The sequence below is a fragment of the Lynx canadensis genome, chromosome B1, assembly GCF_007474595.2.
Source record: "Lynx canadensis isolate LIC74 chromosome B1, mLynCan4.pri.v2, whole genome shotgun sequence".
NCBI lineage: Eukaryota > Metazoa > Chordata > Mammalia > Carnivora > Felidae > Lynx > Lynx canadensis.
This window is the reverse complement of record NC_044306.2, coordinates 146,779,107-146,798,943: the sequence shown is the minus strand read 5'-3', so window position 1 is coordinate 146,798,943 and position 19,837 is coordinate 146,779,107. Positions and strand designations below refer to the sequence as shown.

Below are 19,837 nucleotides of genomic sequence, written 5' to 3'. Positions count from 1 at the left end.
ATGAAGCTATATGGGCTTAGCATTTTCTTTGTGAGAAGGTTTTTAACTAGAAATTCTATTTCTTTAATAGCTACAGAATTATTTAGTTTATCTATTTCTTCTTGAATGAGTTGTGTGTAGTTTGTGTATTTCAAGGAATTTGTCCATTTTATGTCATTCTTTAACTCTGGTAATATTATTTGTTCTGAAGTCTATTTTATCTCGTATTTATATGACCACCCCAGCTTTCTTTTGGTTAGTGTTAGCATGGTGTTGTTGTTGTTGTTGTTGTTGTTGTTGTTTTCCATCGTTTTACTTTTAACCTGTACATTAACATGGTTGGGTCTTTTGTTTTATCAACTTTTACAATCTCTCATTTTTAAATGAGAGTGTTTAGGCCATTTACATATAATGTGATTATTGACATTTTTGGATTGATATTATCTTACTATTTTTTTCTATTTGTCCCATCTTTGTTTCCATTTTCTTATTTTTCTGCTTTCTTTTAGAACAATTGTGTTATTTTTACTCCATTTCATTACCTTCGTTGGCTTATTAGCTAGAACTGCTTGTTATTCACAATAAAGAGATATAGAGTTTTAGTTGTTTATTTAAGGTTTATATTACACACCTTTAACTTATCACATTCTACCTTCAAATGATATTGTACACTACTTAATGTGTAGTGTAAAAACTTTGCAACAGTATAATTCTATTTTCCCTTCCTGGCCTTCTTACTATTTTCACCTTATATTTTTACTTCTACATATTTTACAAATCCCACAATACGTTATTTTTTTGTTTGTTTCTTTAAGGAGTCAGTTATATTTTGAAAATATTTAAATAAGAAAAAGTCTTTTAGTTTCATTTTTCCAGCTTTATTGAGATATGATTGAGAAAAATGTAATATATTTAAGGTGTACAATGTATTTTTTTTTAAGTTCTCAGTTTATTAATCCTTTCATAAAATATCTGCGCAGTCTGGGGCGCCTGGGGCTCAGTCGGTTGAGCATCCGACTTCAGCTCAGGTCATGATCTCGCAGTCTGTGAGTTCGAGCCCCGCGTCAGGCTCTGTGCTGACCGCTCAGAGCCTGGATCCTGCTTCTGATTCTGTGTCTCCCTCTCTCTTCGCCCCTCCCTGACTCATGCTCTCTCTCTGTCTGAGAAATAAACATTAAAAAAAAAATTTTTTTTAAATCTGCGCAGTCACCACAGATAAAGCTACTGCAGAATCTTTAATCCTGTTTTCCAGTCTTCAGCTTTTGCCAGCACCAACATTGACTTTGCAGTCTACCTGACTTTCCTCATTCTATTCTTGTGTTCCTTTTGCTGTTTTCTTGAGGTATTTTTCCTTCTCATAAGGCCGGGTTTTGCAAGTCTACGTTTGAGTTCATTTTCCTTTATATAATTCATGGAATCTTAAATCATGCCAAAGCCAGTTGTCTTGCCACCACCAAAATGGGCTCTGAATCCAAATACATAGATGATATCTGCTATGGTCTTGTACATTTTGGCTAGTTTTTCCAGAAGTTCTGTCTTAGGTACTTGACAGTTGCCTTTCCGTAGTGAAGAACATCAATGACCATTTTTTTCCACCGAAGTAATCAGCTGGTGATCATAAACTTCCTGGTTGGAAGGGTTACTGTGCTGTTCCTGATGGTGGCAGAGTTTCAAGCAGCCAGAAGGAAAAGAGACAATATGTTTTGATACATTTACATTGTAAGATAATTACCACAATCAAGCTAATTAACATATTCATTACTTCACATAATTATCTTTTTGTGTGTGGTGAGAACACTTAAGAACTACTCTATTATGGGGCACCTGGGTGGCTCAGTCGGTTAAGTGTGCGACTTCCGCTCAGGTCATGATCTCGTGGTCCATGGCTTCGAGCCCTGAAGCTATGCTGACAGCACAGAGCCTGGACCCTGCTTCCAATTCTGTGTCTCCCTCTCTCTCCGACCCTCCCCCACTCATGCTCTGTCTCTCTCCATCTCTCAAAAATGAATAAATGTTAAAAAAAATTAAAAAAAGAACTACTCTATTAGCAAATTTCAAGTGTTGTAATACATTATTGTTAGCTCTAGTCACCATGCTAAACATTCATTAGGTCTCCAAAATTTATTCATCTTATAACTGAAAGTTTGTACCGTCTGACAAACATCTCCATTTTTCCCTCAACCTCCAGCCTCTGGTAACCACTATTCTACTCTCTATTATTATGAATTCACATTTTTTCCCCAGATTCCTTATATAAGTGAAAATCATACAGTATTGTCTTTCTGTGTTTGGCTTATTTCATTTAGCATCATGTCCTCCAGGTTCATCCATGTTGCAATGCAGGATTTCCTTCTTTTTTAAGGCTAAATAATATTCCATTGTGTATGTGGTGTGTGTGTGTGTGTGTGTGTGTGTGTGTGCATGTGCGTGGTAGTCACATAGGCTATTTCCATACCTTGATTGTGGTGATTAATGTTGCAATACATACGGGAGTGCAAATATCTCCAAGACAGTGATTTTATTTCAATGTATAACCAGAAGTGGGATTGCTAGTCATATAGTAGTTCTATTTTTATGGAATCTCCATACTGTTTTTGATAATGGCTGTATCAATTTACATTCTGACCAACAGTATACAAGGATCTTTTTTGCCACATCCTCTCGAAAATTAGGCATCTTTCTACTTTTTCATAATAGCCATCCTAACAGTATGAGATGATCATTGTGAGTTTGATTTCCATTTCCCCAGTGACTAGTAATAATGAGCACTTCATATATACCGTTGGCCATTTATATATTTATTTCCTTTTGGAAAAATGTTCAGGTCCTTTGCCCATTTTTTAATTGGTTATTGGGTTTTTTGCTAGCAAGTTATGTGAGTTCCTTATATATTTGGGTATTAACCTCTTATCAGATGTATGCTTTGCAATATTTTCTTCCCAATCCATAGGTTGCCTTTTTATTTTGTTGATTTTCTTTGTTGTAAAGAAACTTTTAAGTTTGGATGTAGTCCTATTTGTTATTTTTGCTTCTGTGCCCTTATTTTTGGTGTCAAATTAAAAAAATAGCCAACACCAATGTCGAGGAGCTTTGTCTCACTTTTATTTTAAAATTCACAGTTTCAGATCTTACAGTAAAGTCTTTAATACATTTTGAGGTTTTTTTTTTTAAGTTTATTTACTTATTTTGAGAGAGAGAAAGAATGTGCACCCAAGTGAGGGAGGAGCAGAGAGAGAGGGAGAGAGAGAATCCCAAGCAAACTTTGTGCTGTCAGCACAGAGCCCAATGTGGAGCTTGAACACATGAACTGTAAGAACCTGACCTGAGCAAGATTAGAGTCAGATGCTTAACTGACAGAGTCCACCCAGGTCCCCTGAGTTTTGTTTTGTTTTGTATAGTGTAAGGGTTCGATTTTATTCTTTGAATGTAGATACCCAGTTTTCCCAACTCCATTATTGAAGAGACTATCCTTCCCTATTGTGTGTTCTTGGTGACTCTGAAGAAGATTAGTTGGCCATATTATGTGTGGGTTTATTTCTGGGTTCCTGATCTTAGAGGAAAGGATTTCATCTTTTCACCTGTGAGTATGATGTTAGTTGTGGGCTTGTCATATATGACTTTTATTATGTTTGGTATGTTCATTCGATACCTAATCTCACTTGATCATGGTGTATAATCCTCTAATATTTTGTTGAATTCATTTTCTAGCATTTTGTTGAGAATTTTTGTATCTATATTCAACAGGGATATTGGCCTTTAGTTTTCTTTTCTTGTAGTGTTTTTATCCGGCTCTGGTATCAGTAATGTTGACCTTGTAAAATGAGTTTGTGAGTGTCACCTCCCCTTCAAGTTTCATAGAATTCACCAGTGAAATCATCTGGTCCCTGACTTTTCTTTGCTGGGCAATTTTTGATTATTCATTCAATCTCCTTGCTAGTAATTTGTCTGTTAAGATTTTCTATTTCTTCATGAATCAGGCTTCATAGATTGTTTGCTTCTAGGAATTTATACATTACTTCTAGGTTACCCAATTTGTGGGTATGTAATTATTAACTATTAATTGTATATAAATATTAATAATCATTTCTTATGATGATTCTTAGTATTTCTGGGTTATTAGTTGTAATGTCTCCTCTTTCATATATTATTTTACTTATATATGAGTCTTCTCTCTTTATCTTAGTCTAGGTAGAGGATTGTCAATTTTGTTCATCTTTTCAAAAACCAGCTCTTACTTTTTTGTTGATGTTTTGTATTGTTTTACTGGTCTGTATTTTATTTCTGCTCTGATTTTTGTTATTTCCTTATTTTGGCTAACTTTGGGCTTAGTTCTTATTTTTCTAGTTCCTTGAGTTAGATTATTAGTGATCTCTCTTCTTTGTCTTAATGTAGACATTTATCATTATAAACTTCCCTCTTACAAGTGTTTTAGCTACACACCAAAAGTTTTGCTATGCTGTATTTCCATTTTCACTTGTTTTAAGATATTTTTAAATTTCTCTTTTGATTTAATTTTTGAACTATTGATTGTTCAGGAGTAGATATACTTTCCACATTTGTTAATTTTCCAGTTTTCTCCTGTTACTGATTTCTTGTTTCATAACATTGTGGTAAAAAAAAAAAAGAGGCTTGATATGATTTAAGTCTTCTTAAGTTTGTTGAGACTTGTTTTGTGGCTTAAGGATTATGGCCTGGAGAATGTTACATGTGTGCTTGATAAAAGTGTGTATTCTACTGCTATTGCATACAATGTTCTGTATGTCTGTTAGCCCTATTCTAAAGTGTAGCTCAAGTCTAATGTCTCTTTGTTGATTTTCCGTCAAGATGGTCCATCCATTGTTGAAAATGGGGGATTGAGTCCACTACTGTTTTGCATTGTAGTCTATTTCCCTTCATATCTATTAATATTTGCTTATATATTAGATGCTCCAATGTTGGGTACAGGGCAAGTGCAAGGTTGGAGGGAAGATGGCAGCCCCAGTTCTGGGGAATTACAACAGCAGTTTCTTTGTGGGAGGGAGGTAGAGCAGCATCTCTCTTTCTGGGATTCTCCCTGGCTGCTATGGCTGTTGGTCACTACAATGGAAAAGATTTGGGTGTTCCATGTGGACCAGGACATTGAAGTCTGCTGATGAACACTAGAGGGTCCTCCGCTATGAAAGCTGCATAGAGTCCACCGCTGTTGCAAGGGCTGTTGAGATAATCAGCAGCAAAGTCTCCCAGGGTTCTCCACAGAGGTGGCCATTAGGGATCACAGTGGCACCTGCCACTGTAGAATTGCTACTGATAGCCTCCATCCTTCTGCTTTGTTCCTAGCCACCTCCAGATATCTCAGCTGTGCCAATCTCACCAGTGATCCTCTTGTACAGTTATTCCCCCCCCCTTTTTTTTTTTGCTCCACTAAGTTGCTATAGGTTTTTAATTTGACTCTGAGTTCTCCCAGGGCTATTTTCATTCCTGGATCACTATCTAATTGTTCTTTTATGTACAGAGATGAAGACTGGTATCTTCTGCTCCATCATCTTGCTAACATCACTCTCCAAGAAAAAGTCCTTGTATTTACCCATGTAGTTGCCATTTCTGATGCTCTTCATGCCTTTATGTGGATTTAGGTTCCATTTGGTATTATTTTCCTTTTTCTTGAAGGACTTTCTTTACTATTTCTTACAGTGAAGGTCTGCTGGTGATGAATTCTTTCAGCTTTGTTTCATGTCTGAAAAAGTCCTTATTTCATTTTTGTTTTTGAAAAATATTTTCACAAGGTAAAGAATTCTGGGTTGATTTTTTTTCTTTCAATACTTTTAGGATGTTGTACCACTATCTTCCAGCTTGAATTGCTTCTGATAAGAAATTTACTCTCATCTTTATCTTTGGTCTTGTATCATATGTCTTTTTCCTCTGGCAGCTTTTAAGATTTGCTTATTATTACTAGTTCTAAGAAATTTTGCCGCTAAGCTGTGTTAGATAGGACCAGACAAGATTTAGTCTATGATGAAATCTTACCAATCACTGGGGCAATAATCTTCTCAGTATCCTAAAGCTTTCCACTCTGGCTGTTGGGAACATGCACTATCTTAGTCCATATTGAGCTATGAATACTCTTCCTTTAATCCTTTCTCCCCCAGCTTCAGATAGTTTCCTCACATGTATGTGCTAATGAATACTTAACTGAATATTCAAGAGACACTCTCTGGAGATCCCTAGAATTCTTTCTCCATGCTTTCTCTTCTCTCTGCCACTTCTAGCCTACTTGACTTCCTCAGACTCCCAGCTCCTTCTCTTCAATTCAGGGTTATTCCTCCCGCACTGCAGCCTGAAACCTTTCTCTAGGCAGTAAGCTGGGGATAGTATAGCTTACCTTATTTGTTCTCATTTGACAGGGGACAAATGTCCTTCATAGACTGATAGCCAATATCTTCAAAGCCATTATTTTACAGATGTTATCCATTTTTTCCACTTATTTCAGGCAGAAGGGTAAACCTAAACCTGGTTACTCATCTTGACTAGAAATAGAGGGGCGCCTGGGTGGCGCAGTCGGTTAAGCGTCCGACTTCAGCCAGGTCACGATCTCGCGGTCCGTGAGTTCGAGCCCCGCGTCAGGCTCTGGGCTGATGGCTCAGAGCCTGGAGCCTGTTTCCGATTCTGTGTCTCCCTCTCTCTCTGCCCCTCCCCCGTTCATGCTCTGTCTCTCTCTGTCCCAAAAATAAATAAACGTTGAAAAAAAAAATTTAGAAATAGAAGTCCACAGTGACTTTAAAATTTTTTTAATGTTTATTTATTTTTGAGAGAGAGAGAGAAAGAAACAGAGCGTGAGCAGAGGAGGGGCAGAAAGATAAGGAGATACTGAATTCAAAACAGACTCCAGGCTCCAAGTTGATAGCAGAGAGCCCGACAACGGGGTCAAACTCATGAACTGTGAGATCATGACCTGAGCCAAAGTTGGACGCTTAACCAACTGAGCTACCCAGGTGTCCCCACAGTGACTTTAAAAAAAAAAAAAAAGTGCAAATCTTCTTATATTATGCTACTCATAAAACCTGTCAATGGCTTCTCACTGTTCCTAGGATAAAGTCCATAATTCTCGACAAGGTTTTCAAATTTTGGCCACTTCTAGGATATCTTGTGCCCTTACTCTCCCTTTACTCTTTGTTTCAGTTACTCAAACTCAGTGGACACTCTGCCTCTCCTCTCCCTGCCTTTACCCCATGCTTTGTGTGCCCCCTTCACCTAGCTCACTCATACCTACAAATCAGTTTGTCTTGAATGCCATTTTTTTTTTTTTTCAGGAAAACTGTCTTTGGCTTCTCTCAATAAGTTATGTTTTAATCATTGTCCTCATAGGTTAGAGATCAATATTAAGGTGGTACTCTCTAATATATCAGGAAATTATGTTAAATAATTTCTGAGCATGTTTCCAATGATAAATTTCCAAGGTTTGATAAAATAAACATTCTTTAAAAACAAATACATTATTTGTATAGGATATATATACATATCTTACTTATTAAGATTATAATACTTTATTAAATTTGATTGTAGAAGTGTTGAATGGGATCTGGTAGCACTTAACTTCTCAGGAAGGCTTCTTTGAATGAGGTTAAACATTGCCATACCCATTGTACCTCACCTATAATTTGTTATTATTTCAAACTCAATATATTGATAAAGTACTCAGTATTATCAGTATGAGAGAGGTAGTATAAAATCAATCTCATTCCTAAAGAAAGTTAAGATTTACTTAGTAAAATAGGCTCATATGCAAGAAACAGCAAGGAATTGGACAAATATTTATAAGATAATAATTAAATGCGTATTAAGTTGTATATTCAATAAGTCCTGCCCTTGCTACTCTAAGAGTGGAAAGGTTTAGAACAGATTAGGTAGAGAAATCAGCCATTCAAATTTAAGCTAGAGAAGGGACTCCAGAGGCAGTAAATATTAGGTAAATTAGTTAATTATCTGAAATAGCTAGAAGAAAAAGGAGGCAAAAGAATAGGTAGGTATAAAGCATTGCCCAAGAAAAAAGTTGATAAAACTGAATCTGTTGTCAAATGCAAGGAATACATGTTAGGTCAAAAGCTAGAAGACAAATCATAGGTCATAACTTGGGTCAACACGAGAATTCAGTGGGAGAAAGAAGTAAGATGGCAATGAAGCTGGAGGACTTAGCACTCCTCATATGAGAAGGGCTATAGTACCTGAAGCTCCCTGAAGCCTCCCTGTTACTAAAGCTTAATTGTTATTGGGTGTGGATCACATGTTGAATATGTGAGGGGCCTGAATTAAAGGAAATTGGTTGGAGAGATTTTTATTCTGACCCCTGCATAAACACCCAGGCTTTCCTTCTCAAGAAAGGGAAGACTTTCCCAAGGTTTTCCCTAGAAAACCTAGGTATCAAATCTCTTTGGTGGGATGCTCTGTTCCACCTCTGTGCCTTAAATCAGTCATTTATGGCCATGGCCCCAGGTATTTGTCTATTCTGATCTGTTCACTATGATTATTTTGTACACAACTCCCTGCTTCCTGATCTGCACCCATTCATTCCATAGTCCATCTAGCCTCTTACTGTGGCTCCATTCCAGATTACAGTTCTGCTTCTGTCCTTTGAACTAGACTTTGGTATTTGGTTTCCTCTTTCTGATTCTTGGCTTGCTCTCAAAAGTATGTTCTAATGATCATGCCCACTTCAAATGACTTCACTTTCATTATTCTATAGGGACTCAACCCCTGTTTCTTTGGCAACATAACCGCCATTTCTGGCCATGGAGTGGTGCCTCAACAAAAACCCCTGGACCTTACATAAGAGATTCACGTCAGTGCTTGTTCATATGTGTTTTTCTTTACTAAGTACTGTCTCCATTGGATGCAGTGCCAGGCCTGGCTATAATAATGGCAAAGTCCAAATCATTCCCTCCTGTGTGTTTTGGCTCATTGTCTCTGGCAGTTGGGGTAAGTTGCAAAGCATTGGGTTCAGAGTGGAGTTTTAATGTCAAGTGTACAGAGATTAGTGAAAATGAATTTTGGATGCAAGAATGGTAAAACTGGAAGTAGAAGTCCCCTGCTTTATGGTCAGAAATCTAGAAAGTAGTGATGGGTGGTACATATCTCTTATGAAGAGCCACAGAATCTGCTCTTTGTATTGTCTTTCTTAGTGTCCAAGATTGTCAATTTAAGCTTTCATTGGTTTAACAGGTACTTATTGAGTACCTACCATATATGTATTAGGCTCTGGGTTAGAACTTGGGAATACAACAGTGAGCAAAAATAATCATGGTACGACTGTTACTCAGCTTACAAGCTAAGTGGGTGAAAGACATTATACAAGAATCCACAAATTATCTTATAGATTATCGATAAATATGATATAATAATGTAACTATTGATATAATCAAATGTAAATAAGATAATAATTAATGGAAAATAATTAATAATTAATTAAAATAATTAATGGAAAACATAATTAAGGGAAAACTGAAACTATGGTAATTACTATAGGGAAGAAGTACATGGTACTATAAGAGTATAATAGTTCTTTCTTGAGAAATTATTGTTGATCTGACATGGTAAAGGGAAATAGATAACTAGGTAAAGGAGGGATAAAGTACATCTATCCTAATTCCTTCTGATAAAAGGAATTATTGTGGCTTCAAGTAGTTGAAAGATGGCTATTACTGCTATTGTGTCAGAAAGCTATGAACAGCATATTGCCATATAAGTCTAAGAAACAGGTAAAGGCCAATCACAGAGGGCCATTGTAAAGCTTCTGTCTTTACCTAAAGAAAGATGAGATGCCACTGAAGTGTATTAAGCAAGAAAGTGCTGTGATACATGGTTTGAAAAGGTCATCCTAGTTGCTTATGTGGAAGAGGCCAAAAGATGCAGTCAGAATGCTCATTTAGTAGATTCAGGCAAGACATAATGCTGGCTTACACTAATATGTTAGTAGTGGAGGTAACTAAAAGTGGTTAGATTCAAGGTATATTTTAAAATCAGAGCAAATAGGACTTCCTGATGAATTGAAGACGAAGGATGACATTTTCCTCCGATCTTTGCCCTCCCTTCCCTTTTAGAAGATGATCTTATCTCCTATTTTACCAGAATAGAGTCATTAGGCAAAAACTCTCTCATTTACCTGCCAAAAACATGCACTTGAGAAGGGCCTAGGGAAATTGATATCTTCAAGATTTCAGTTAAAGGGCAGGAACTTATCTGAAGAAGGAGATGGAAGGTGTTATGATGATGATGGTAAAGTAAAGGATGAATGGAGCAATTCCATTTGCCATATAATGGAAGCCTGGGTGAAAGGTCTGGTGAAATTCTTTGAGGGGGACAGACTATGGGAAGTAGCTGGAGGATTTGACTTAGGTGGTCATAGACATAGAAATTGGCAATCTGTCGGAAGTCAGGACAATGCTGGTTGCAGAAACGGAAGACTTGCGTGCTATGCGGCCTAAGTAATAGTGGATATGAAAACCACAGAAGCCTTGCATCAGGAGATGTCCATGACTCCTTTGGGTTCTTTTGGATTTCTTCCAGGAATTGACCGAGCCAAAAGTTATGGTGATGCTAGGTATAAAGGAAAACAGTAGACATGAAATACATATTTATTGAAGAGGGGATATATACAAATTGTGAAAGGCCAGTTTCTCTGTTTTAAGATGGATGATGTAGTCATATTAATTATTTGATATGTAGCCATGGACATTTCTTTCTGTGTCTGGTTGGTCACTCTTTTTAACCTCCATCTGTGTGGATAGTGAGTAGGAAGGGATGAACTAAGACATTGAAGAATTTGAGGGAAGTATTCTAGAAATACAAGGCTAGTCACTGTATATGGTCTCACTGTATATTGCCAGGTCGTTTATAGAAAGGAAACACCTTTTCTTTTAAAGTTTATTTATTTACTTTTGAGAGGAGGGGAAGGACAGAAACAGAGGAAGAGAGAATCCCAAGCATCAGTGCAGAGTCAGATGCGGGCTCAACCTCACTAATTTCAAGATCATGACCTGAGCCAAAATCAACAGTTGGACACTTAACTGCCTGAACCAGCCAGGTGCCCCGAGAGGAAACACCTTTTTAATCGGCAAGGCAGCAGGCTCTGAAGCAGAATATGATCCAATGTAACGAATACTTTGTGCCCCATTGTGGTGGAAGCACTGAGAATTGTGCTAAAACTATATGAAGGGGAAGGGCTAGGTCAAACCCTTTTTAATGAACTCTGAGGGATTAGGGTATAGTTTTTCCCAGGGCATCCTGAGCCTTCTTTGCTTCTAGATGCAAACCTTATAAATAGTGGTTTGCATCGGAAAGTTCTGTCAGAAAAAGGATTACCAGACATCCTCATGGGTCATATTCAGGATCTTGAATGGATCTAACCAGGTTACATTGTCTGGGCCTCATATTAGTGCAAGCAACACCTTGATTCTTCAGGGCTGTTTCTAGTAGTTCTGGAGCTCCTTCAGATGCTACTTGGTTCAAGCGTTTGCCTCTTCTCACCCACTGATGAAGTTTTTCACTTCTAGCTGTGGTTGTAGGGCCATGTCAGTCTTTGAGCAAAGACCCTCGGGCATGAATAACCTTGTACATCAATAATTTTATAGATTCCTCTTACCTTATATGAACCTGCTATATATATGATATGGAGTTGAACTTTCTTTTTTTTTCTTTTTTTTTTTAATTTTTTTTTAACGTTTATTTATTTTGAGACAGAGAGAGACAGAGCATGAACAGGGGAGGGTCAGAGAGAGGGAGACACAGAATCCGAAACAGGCTCCAGGCTCTGAGCTGTCAGCACAGAGCCTGACGCAGGGCTCGAACTCATGGACCACGAGATCATGACCTGAGCAGAAGTTCGCTGACCTGAGCAGAACCTGAGTCGGTTCGCTCAACCGACTGAGCCACCCAGGCACCCCTGGAGTTGAACTTTCTAAGAAGAATATGATACACTGCACCTGATGTATGCTTAGCTCTTTTGTCATTTGTGCTATTCCTTGTTAAGGACATCAGGTCACAGAAGAGTTTTAAGACCTCTCAGGTAAATGTACCCAGACCTTAGAGGCAATGTTTATAGGAAATATATGCAGTCTTGTATATTGTGTAATTAGTTATTGCCATCAATAGCTTTCTCTAGAAATACGTGCACAGGCAGAGTACACCTCAATCTGAGGGACCCTTACAGAGGTGATTCCTCTATGGAGATGATGGAGGGCTCTCTTTATGATGTAAGAAGGAGATGCAAGGCAGGGTATGGGTGAGATTGAGGTGAAGAAGCTCTTCCACTCTTGAAAGATAATTATCATTTGTAGACCCTAATATCTTATCCAATTTCTCTAACGTACTTGGCTGGAAAATATATCATTCAAGCTTCTTTCAGGATAATAAAGCCACTATATAATTTATAAGAATACGGGATTTGTTAAACGTGAAAGGAGCTTTGGAAATGAAAGTCTGGAAGAAAGGAGTTAGAAACTCAGAAAGATCATCACCAGTCAGTACTTTCATCACACCAGTACAATACCTGTCTGGTGGACAAGTTGAAGCCTGCAGGGAAAATCAAGAAGCCAAGTCCTTCAGGATGCCAAAGTGAAGGTAAGATCTACAGAAATTGCAGCTTCCAGGAAGTTATTGCCTTCATTTAGGTATTGCTTCCATGGATCTACAGTCAAGTACCTGGTAGAGGGCATGGAGTCACAGTTGGCCAGCAGAAAAAGCAGGTGGGAAGGAGTCAAATGCAGGGGAGGAAAAGCTAGCACCTACTAATACTCTGTGTCTTTTTTTTGTCACCATGTCTGACTGCAATGACCTTCTAAAGGTAATGACTTCTGTTTCATTTTTGCCTTCCAAACTTCTCACGTAGTTCCTCTTTTGGTCAACTCTAACTTTGTACTATAGAGGGAAAAGAATTTTGGGAAATGTAGTTTTCAGCATTAGCTAAAATCATGTAACAAAATCTATCACAGACATTCAAACCCAAAGTTCTCAAAGATACATTTATTGGAGTTTCCTCAGAGATGAGCTGGTATAGTAGCGCTAGGGTCACAAAACCAAGGCAGTCATACAAGGGTACATTTTTTGACATATCTGGATCATGGGGAATCAAAAAGCTACCTAAGTGTCCCAATGGCTAGAGTATTACCAAATACTTAAACTGCTCCAAGTGGGTCTGGAAGACCATTTTACTGATAATGTTCTCTCAAATGTGGATTAGATTGCACATTCCCTCTGAATTGGCCTAAGGTCTTGGGGATGGACATTCTCATACCAGCACAGATTTACTGTTGCAATAGTTTCTGGAAGACATTGGGGTTTCTTGGGGTGCCTGGGTGGCTCAGTCGGTTGAGCATCTTACTCTTGATTTTGGTCAGGTCATGATCCCAGGATTGTCAGTACTTTCAATGGGAAAGTGGGACAATGGGAAAGTGTGGGATTGAGTCCCTGCTTTGGGATCCATGGTGACACGGAGCCTACTTGAGATTCTTCCTCTCCCTCTCTCTCTCTCTCTTCCCCACCCTTAGAGATAGCAATTATGCTATCTCTAAAAAAAAAGAATTGGGGTTTCTCACTCTTCTCTTCAAGAGTACAAGGGCCCCAGCAAAAGAATCAAAGAAAGTTGAGAGATTGTCACAGATATTTCATTTATGGTATTCTAAGGGACATAGACATCTTCTAAGAGTGGATTATATTCCTTTTTCACTTTTGAATTTGAGCCACAGATGCAAACTGGATCACGCAGTCAACTCTTCATTCACAGTTAATATCTGCTTCCTATTTTGAGAACACCATTTAATAGGTCAAGTGTGTGTGTGTGTATCTGTATAGCTATCTATCTATCTATCTATCTATCTATCTATCTACCAATTATCTATCTATCTCCTCAAGAATGAGAGCACTGGGTAGTAAAATAGTTGTCCCATGCTTAGCCTGGGGGAATGCTATATTCAGTTTAGTTGAAGTTCAGTATCTAAGTACTCCAGGAGTTCACAGCATTGTGTATCTCTAGCTAGTTAATGACAATAGCCCTCCAACAGCAATTGCTTATCTGACGTATATACCTGGACATATTTTCCCAAAATATTCTAGCTAAATTTGGAGCTCAGTACAAACACAGCTTCTTCTTTTTCCTCCCTTAGTCCTCTTCACTTGTCTCTCTACACTGGAAATTCATCTTTATTCTGAGAAGGAGGTCATGGCTACTAGGCGGTATGATAAGATAGCCATGTGTAAAGTGTGATGAAGATTTTGATGGGCTGACCTGATGGTCAGGTTTTTTGAATAAGGAGTTCGGGCTGTCTTATCCCAATGTGGTGACACTCTGATACACCACCCGAATCCCTTTTCAGTGAAGGACTGAGCCTCAGCTGCTGAAGGGACTATCTATAAATAGCTTTCAGAGATTGCCTCAGTTACAGAGAATCACACAAGAAGTCCTATAGCCAATAGTTGATTGATGTGGAGTATAAAGCCCTTGCCATCTGAAAGGCCATTCTAGCTCCAAAGGTTCCAAAGGGGTTGGTTGAGGCTGTCGCTTGACTTCTTCCTCTCCTCACTCCTGCTTCCTTTTCCTTTCTTCCATAAATGTCGATCCCATGGGTATTCCTTTTTTCCATGAATACCTTCCATACACTAAACTCAATCTCAGGGACTACTTTCTAGGAATCTGACCTACAACACCTGTACAGTTGTGAGTCTTTCTTGGAGCTGTGCTTGGAAAGGCAGATGACTATTTCTTCTCTCATTCTGTCTCCTCTTGGATATTAACACTGTGGTAAGCCTATGGATTAAAGGCATACTGCCACAGTAAAAAAAAAAAAAAAAAAAAAAAGTGCTATTGGAGTTTAGAAGAAAGAAAGTGATCAGTGGTGATCAATGAGAGCTCAAGCAGTAAAGAAAGACTTTGCAAGGACTACGCTTTTTATCTAGTCTTTGATCCTGTTCTCCCTTTTTTCCTCCAATCTATATTCTCCAGGCTGCAGCTATTTATTGGTCACATTGCCTTTCTTCCTAAAGTCCCCCAAATTGCTTCTCATTATTCTTGGTGTAAAGTTGAAATTGTCCTTAAGACTCTGGACCTGGATCCTGCCACCCTACCTCCCAACTGAATCTCGCTCAGTGTCTCTAAAGTACCATGTTAATGTGCTCCTGGGCCTTTCCATGTATAGCTCTCCTTGCCTAGACCACTCCTTTATGCTTACTCCAACTTATATTTCAGGACTCACGTTCAATGTCACTTCTTCTGGGAAACCTTTCCTGACAATGTAGTTGCTTTGTGTTTAGCCCTGCCATAACACCTTGTACTTCCCCTGGAATAGCACTTACTCAATTTTGCTGTAATTTTTTGTTTTTCTTAAATACTATGCACTCTCTAATAACACCTAATGTTTTTTTCTAATTTTTTAAAATATTTATTTTTGAGAGAGAGAGAGAGAGAGAGAGAGAATGTGTGTGTGAGAGCAGGGGGAGGGGCAGAGAGAAAGGGACACACAGAATCCTAAGCAGGCTCCTGGCTCTGAGCTATCAACAAAGAGCCTGGCGTGGGGCTCAAACTCATGAACCATGAGATCATGACCTGAGCTGAAGTTGGACACTCAACTGACTGAGCCACCCAGGTGCCCCTAACACCTAATGTCTATTGAGGGCTTACTATGTGCCAAGAAGTGTTCTATGTACTTGACATGTATTATATCCTTTAATCTTTACAAAAAACTTATGATACTATAATACCCTTTTTTGACAGATGAGGAAACAGAGGCAAATGGAGGTTAAAGAATCTCATAGTAGGTGGCATTTTAGTTTGTATTTTAATGTGGTTTGATTCTGGAGTCCGTGCTACCACTACATTATGGTTTGATGCCTGCCACATGATAAATGCTCAACAAATATTTATTGAATGAATGAATTTAATAGGCCCAACTGGAAGAAAAGAAGAGCACTGAGGATTATTGGGAATAAAGTAGAAAAGTTAGGTCCAGGTTTTGGAAACTCTAGGCTCCCGAGAAGTAGTTTAGATGAGAGGTGGTTGGGAATAGAGATTCATTGTTGAAAACACTTTTTAAAAGATTAGGTTGGCAACAGTTTGTGCAACTTCTACTCTGTGCCTTCTAACTCAACCTTCAACTTGAAGTTAGAACATTTAGAAAAAGGCAGGATGAAAATATTAATGGGAAAATTATGCAATAGTGCATAAAATCTAAAGGCTGACATTTTGTTTCCTTTAACTGAAGGTCATATACATTTAATAAAGTATCTTTTTCAGATAGTTTATGGTGTGACTATTAATATCTTCTATTTTAAAAACAGGAACAGATTAGAAAAATCACTTCCTACAGGGTGTTTAGGGGCAAGTCATATCCTTTGAGAATTCAAGTTACATGCTGTTACCAAAGCTCTTTATATGTATATGTTTTTGACAGATTTCTCTTATTAAAACATTTTTTTCAATTAGGGTTTTAGGCTGCATATTAAATCCAAAATAATAAAATCCGCTGTAACTATCTATAACTTTTATTTCAAGTTTATTTATTTATTTTGACAGACAGAGGTAGAGAGTGCATGTACATGCATGTGGGGAGGGGCAAAGAGACAGAGGGAATGAGAGAGAGAGAGAGAGAGACAGAGAGACAGAGAGAATCCCAAGAAGTTTCCACACTGTCAGTGCAGAGCCTATTGAGGGGCTCAAACCCACGAACTGTGAGATTATGACTTGAGCTGAAATCAAAAGTCAGATGCTTAACTGAATGAGCCACCCAGGTGCCCCCCTCTCGATAACTTTTAATACTTTCTATTGGTTCCATGTTCATAAGGTAAATAATACTTTTTTTTTTTTTTTTTTTTTTTTTTTTTTGCTGTTGCAAACAAAGCCACGTATTGGCCCAAGTGTCTTAACTGGAAAACTTTGCTGTAATCTCTAAGTGTGAAATTCCACCTTCAAGTATGTTTGTTGAGGGTGGTAAAGACTTAAAAATCATTGTCCTCCAAAGTAATTTGACTACATTAGGTGAGTACCAGGAACTTTAAACATGGTTTTGGGGCTTACCCAGAGGTAGTGTAAGAATCACAACATTCCACTGCTTTCTCCACCCTGTTCCTACCCCCAACCCCCTTTTTTACACATATTACACTAAGAGTGAGACATTGTAACCAAATCTCCCTATTATAATAATATTTTAGGTGTCTTAATTATTTCAGAACCAATAATCCAGAGTCTTCTGCTCTTCTAAATTTTTTTCACTTTCTGGTTCCCTATACAGTACTGTGTTACTGCTGATGAACATTGTGGCAATCTAGAGATATAGACATGAGTTTTAGTGAAACAGACAAGACCAGGCTAACAGGAAAAGACTTGTCTTTGCATACCTGAAAGGCCCTTTTTGTTGCCCTGGGCAATATATATCTAAACCTATACATTCCTGTTTTTAGAATTTGGGAATACAAAGGGGAGATACACAAAATAATACCTTACACTTGCAGGGTGTCTAAGTGTGATATTTATTATCAGAAATGGCAGAGAGCTTTGCATCTTAGAAGTGCAAACAGCAGTCATTTACAAATAATATATGAAATATAATTTATGTTTCATTTATATGCTGCAAAAAGTTATACGACTATAATTATAAATTCTATTTTCATTCTTTCTTGCTCCCTCTTTTCTTCCCTCCTTCCATCCATTTTTTAAAAATCTGTAGTGTTGATTAGGTGATATAAATAACACAGAGAATTTACTGTACTTTGAGGAATATTATCTTTAGCATATTTTAACATATAATTATTGGTTTTAAGTTTCCATCTTATAATACTGAGATGAAAGCCAAAATGCAAAAGAATTTAAGTGACTAAACATATTATGTAATATATAATATATAATATATTGTGATATAATATGTTGTGATGTGATATGCATTCAAAAAAAGAAACCCAGGAAGTCTCAATCGAAATAAATCACTTTTGAGAGTTTTGTGGAGAACACTTCAAAAAGATAGGCAATAATTCTCTGAAACAACTGAAATCCAGGCCTGTGTTACTTCAGTTGTGAGAGACAGGTCCTACATATTAAAACATAATGAACAAAGAGAACAGATAGCAGTTTTTAATACGAGCTTCAATCAAAATTCACAGAGAAAGTTTTGATTTTTTGGCATTGATTTGCAATGGAGCTGCTTCTTTCAGGGACAACTCTACTTGCATACGGTACAACCAGAGCGGCAGGAATTTATTCCTTACTAAGGATGGTCGATAAATTTCCTAAGCAATACTAGAGAGGAAAACCAGCTTTATGTAATAATTTATATTAACATACCACAGGGCGCCTGGGTGGCTCAGTTGGCTGAGCGTCTGACTTCGGCTCAGGTCATGATCTTCCAGTCTGAGGTCGAGCCTCGGGTGGGGCTCTGTGCTTGCTGATGGCTCGGAGCGTGGAGTCTGCTTTGGATTCTGTGTCTCCGTCTCTCTCTTTGCTCCTCCCCCACTCGTGTCCTGTCTGTCTCTCTCTCTCAAAGGTAAATAAACATTAAAAAATAATTTAACATATGACAAATCAGGTATTTCGGAACAGTGGGGAAGTGAATGAGGAAGATTTTATCAAAAATGTAAAGATTAAAATATGATGAGTGATCAGGACACAACGTGAAGAGGTTTATAAAACATAGAAGAGCATACCTGGATATTTTAAAACAACAAATTAGGAAAGTTTAGCTTCTTTTTTGACAGAAACAATATCTGTATCATATAAAGAGTTCATAGAAAGTGATAACCTAAATATCAAATTCTCAAAAAAATGAAAAAAGAATGTAATTTGATTTAACAAGGAAAAATTAATAATGAGACATGCAAAAGTGACCGGTTTCAGTAGAAATTAAAAATTCAATCTCAAAGAGTGACATATTATAGTTGTATTCCTATTAACATATTAAAATTTTGTAGAAATTTAAATGACTAATGGTGAGATTATTTTGAAATTGCTGTATTTTGCTGGCATCAGGATAAATTGCTCAAACCATTTTCTGAAGTAATTAGGCAATGATATAAAAAGTTACATAGTCTTCTCCTTTTGATTTTCTTTTTTTTTTTTTTAATTTTTTTTTTTAACGTTTATTTATTTTTGAGACAGGGAGAGACAGCATGAATGGGGGAGGGTCAGAGAGAGAGGGAGACACAGAATGTGAAGCAGGCTCCAGGCTCTGAGCTGTCAGCACAGAGCCTGATGCGGGGCTCGAACTCACGGACCGCGAGATCATGACCTGAGCCGAAGTCGGATGCTTAACCGACTGAGCCACCCAGGCGCCCCTCCTTTTGATTTTCTAATACTCCTAGGAATTTATTCTTTTGAAAAATTCTGAAGAAAAAAATGGCACGCATTATAATTTCATAGGATGGGGAAGGAAAAACAGCAAATGGCTAACGATAGAGAAACTCAATGGAATACTATACTGCCATTTGGGAGGGATAGTTGGGACACATGGGTATATTCAGTGAGGTGCTTCTCAATAACTAAGATTAAAGAAAAAAGATAATTTTGCAAGAAGGAGGCAGAAAAAACTCAAAGCATAAGGGATCAAGGCAGAAGACGGAGAATGGCTCCCAGGTCCAAAAAATATAACTGTAACCAGAGTGAACTTATTGACACTCCTAATGAATGTGTCAGTTGACGACAGGATTGCTCCCCAGTGGAAATGACAAAAAGGCAGAAGTCTTCAAGACAAAACAGGTCTTCCCATGCAGTACTGTTTAGGACTTTATTATATTGCTTAGAAGTGCTGGAAGCTATTGTGGGGACAGGCACTTAATTGCATTAGGGACTCCGTGTTTGTGGTTCATTCTAATCAAGCAACTGCCTATGCAGCTTGCCTGGAGGGAGAGAACGTGA

The 19,837-nt window shown here is 37.8% G+C and overlaps 1 pseudogene; it reads right to left on the bottom strand.

The window, feature by feature from the left end:
• Positions 1–1,234: 1,234 nt before the first annotated feature.
• LOC115513047 lies at positions 1,235–2,655 on the bottom strand (annotated as a pseudogene).
• Between the last annotated feature and the right edge of the window lie 17,182 nt (positions 2,656–19,837).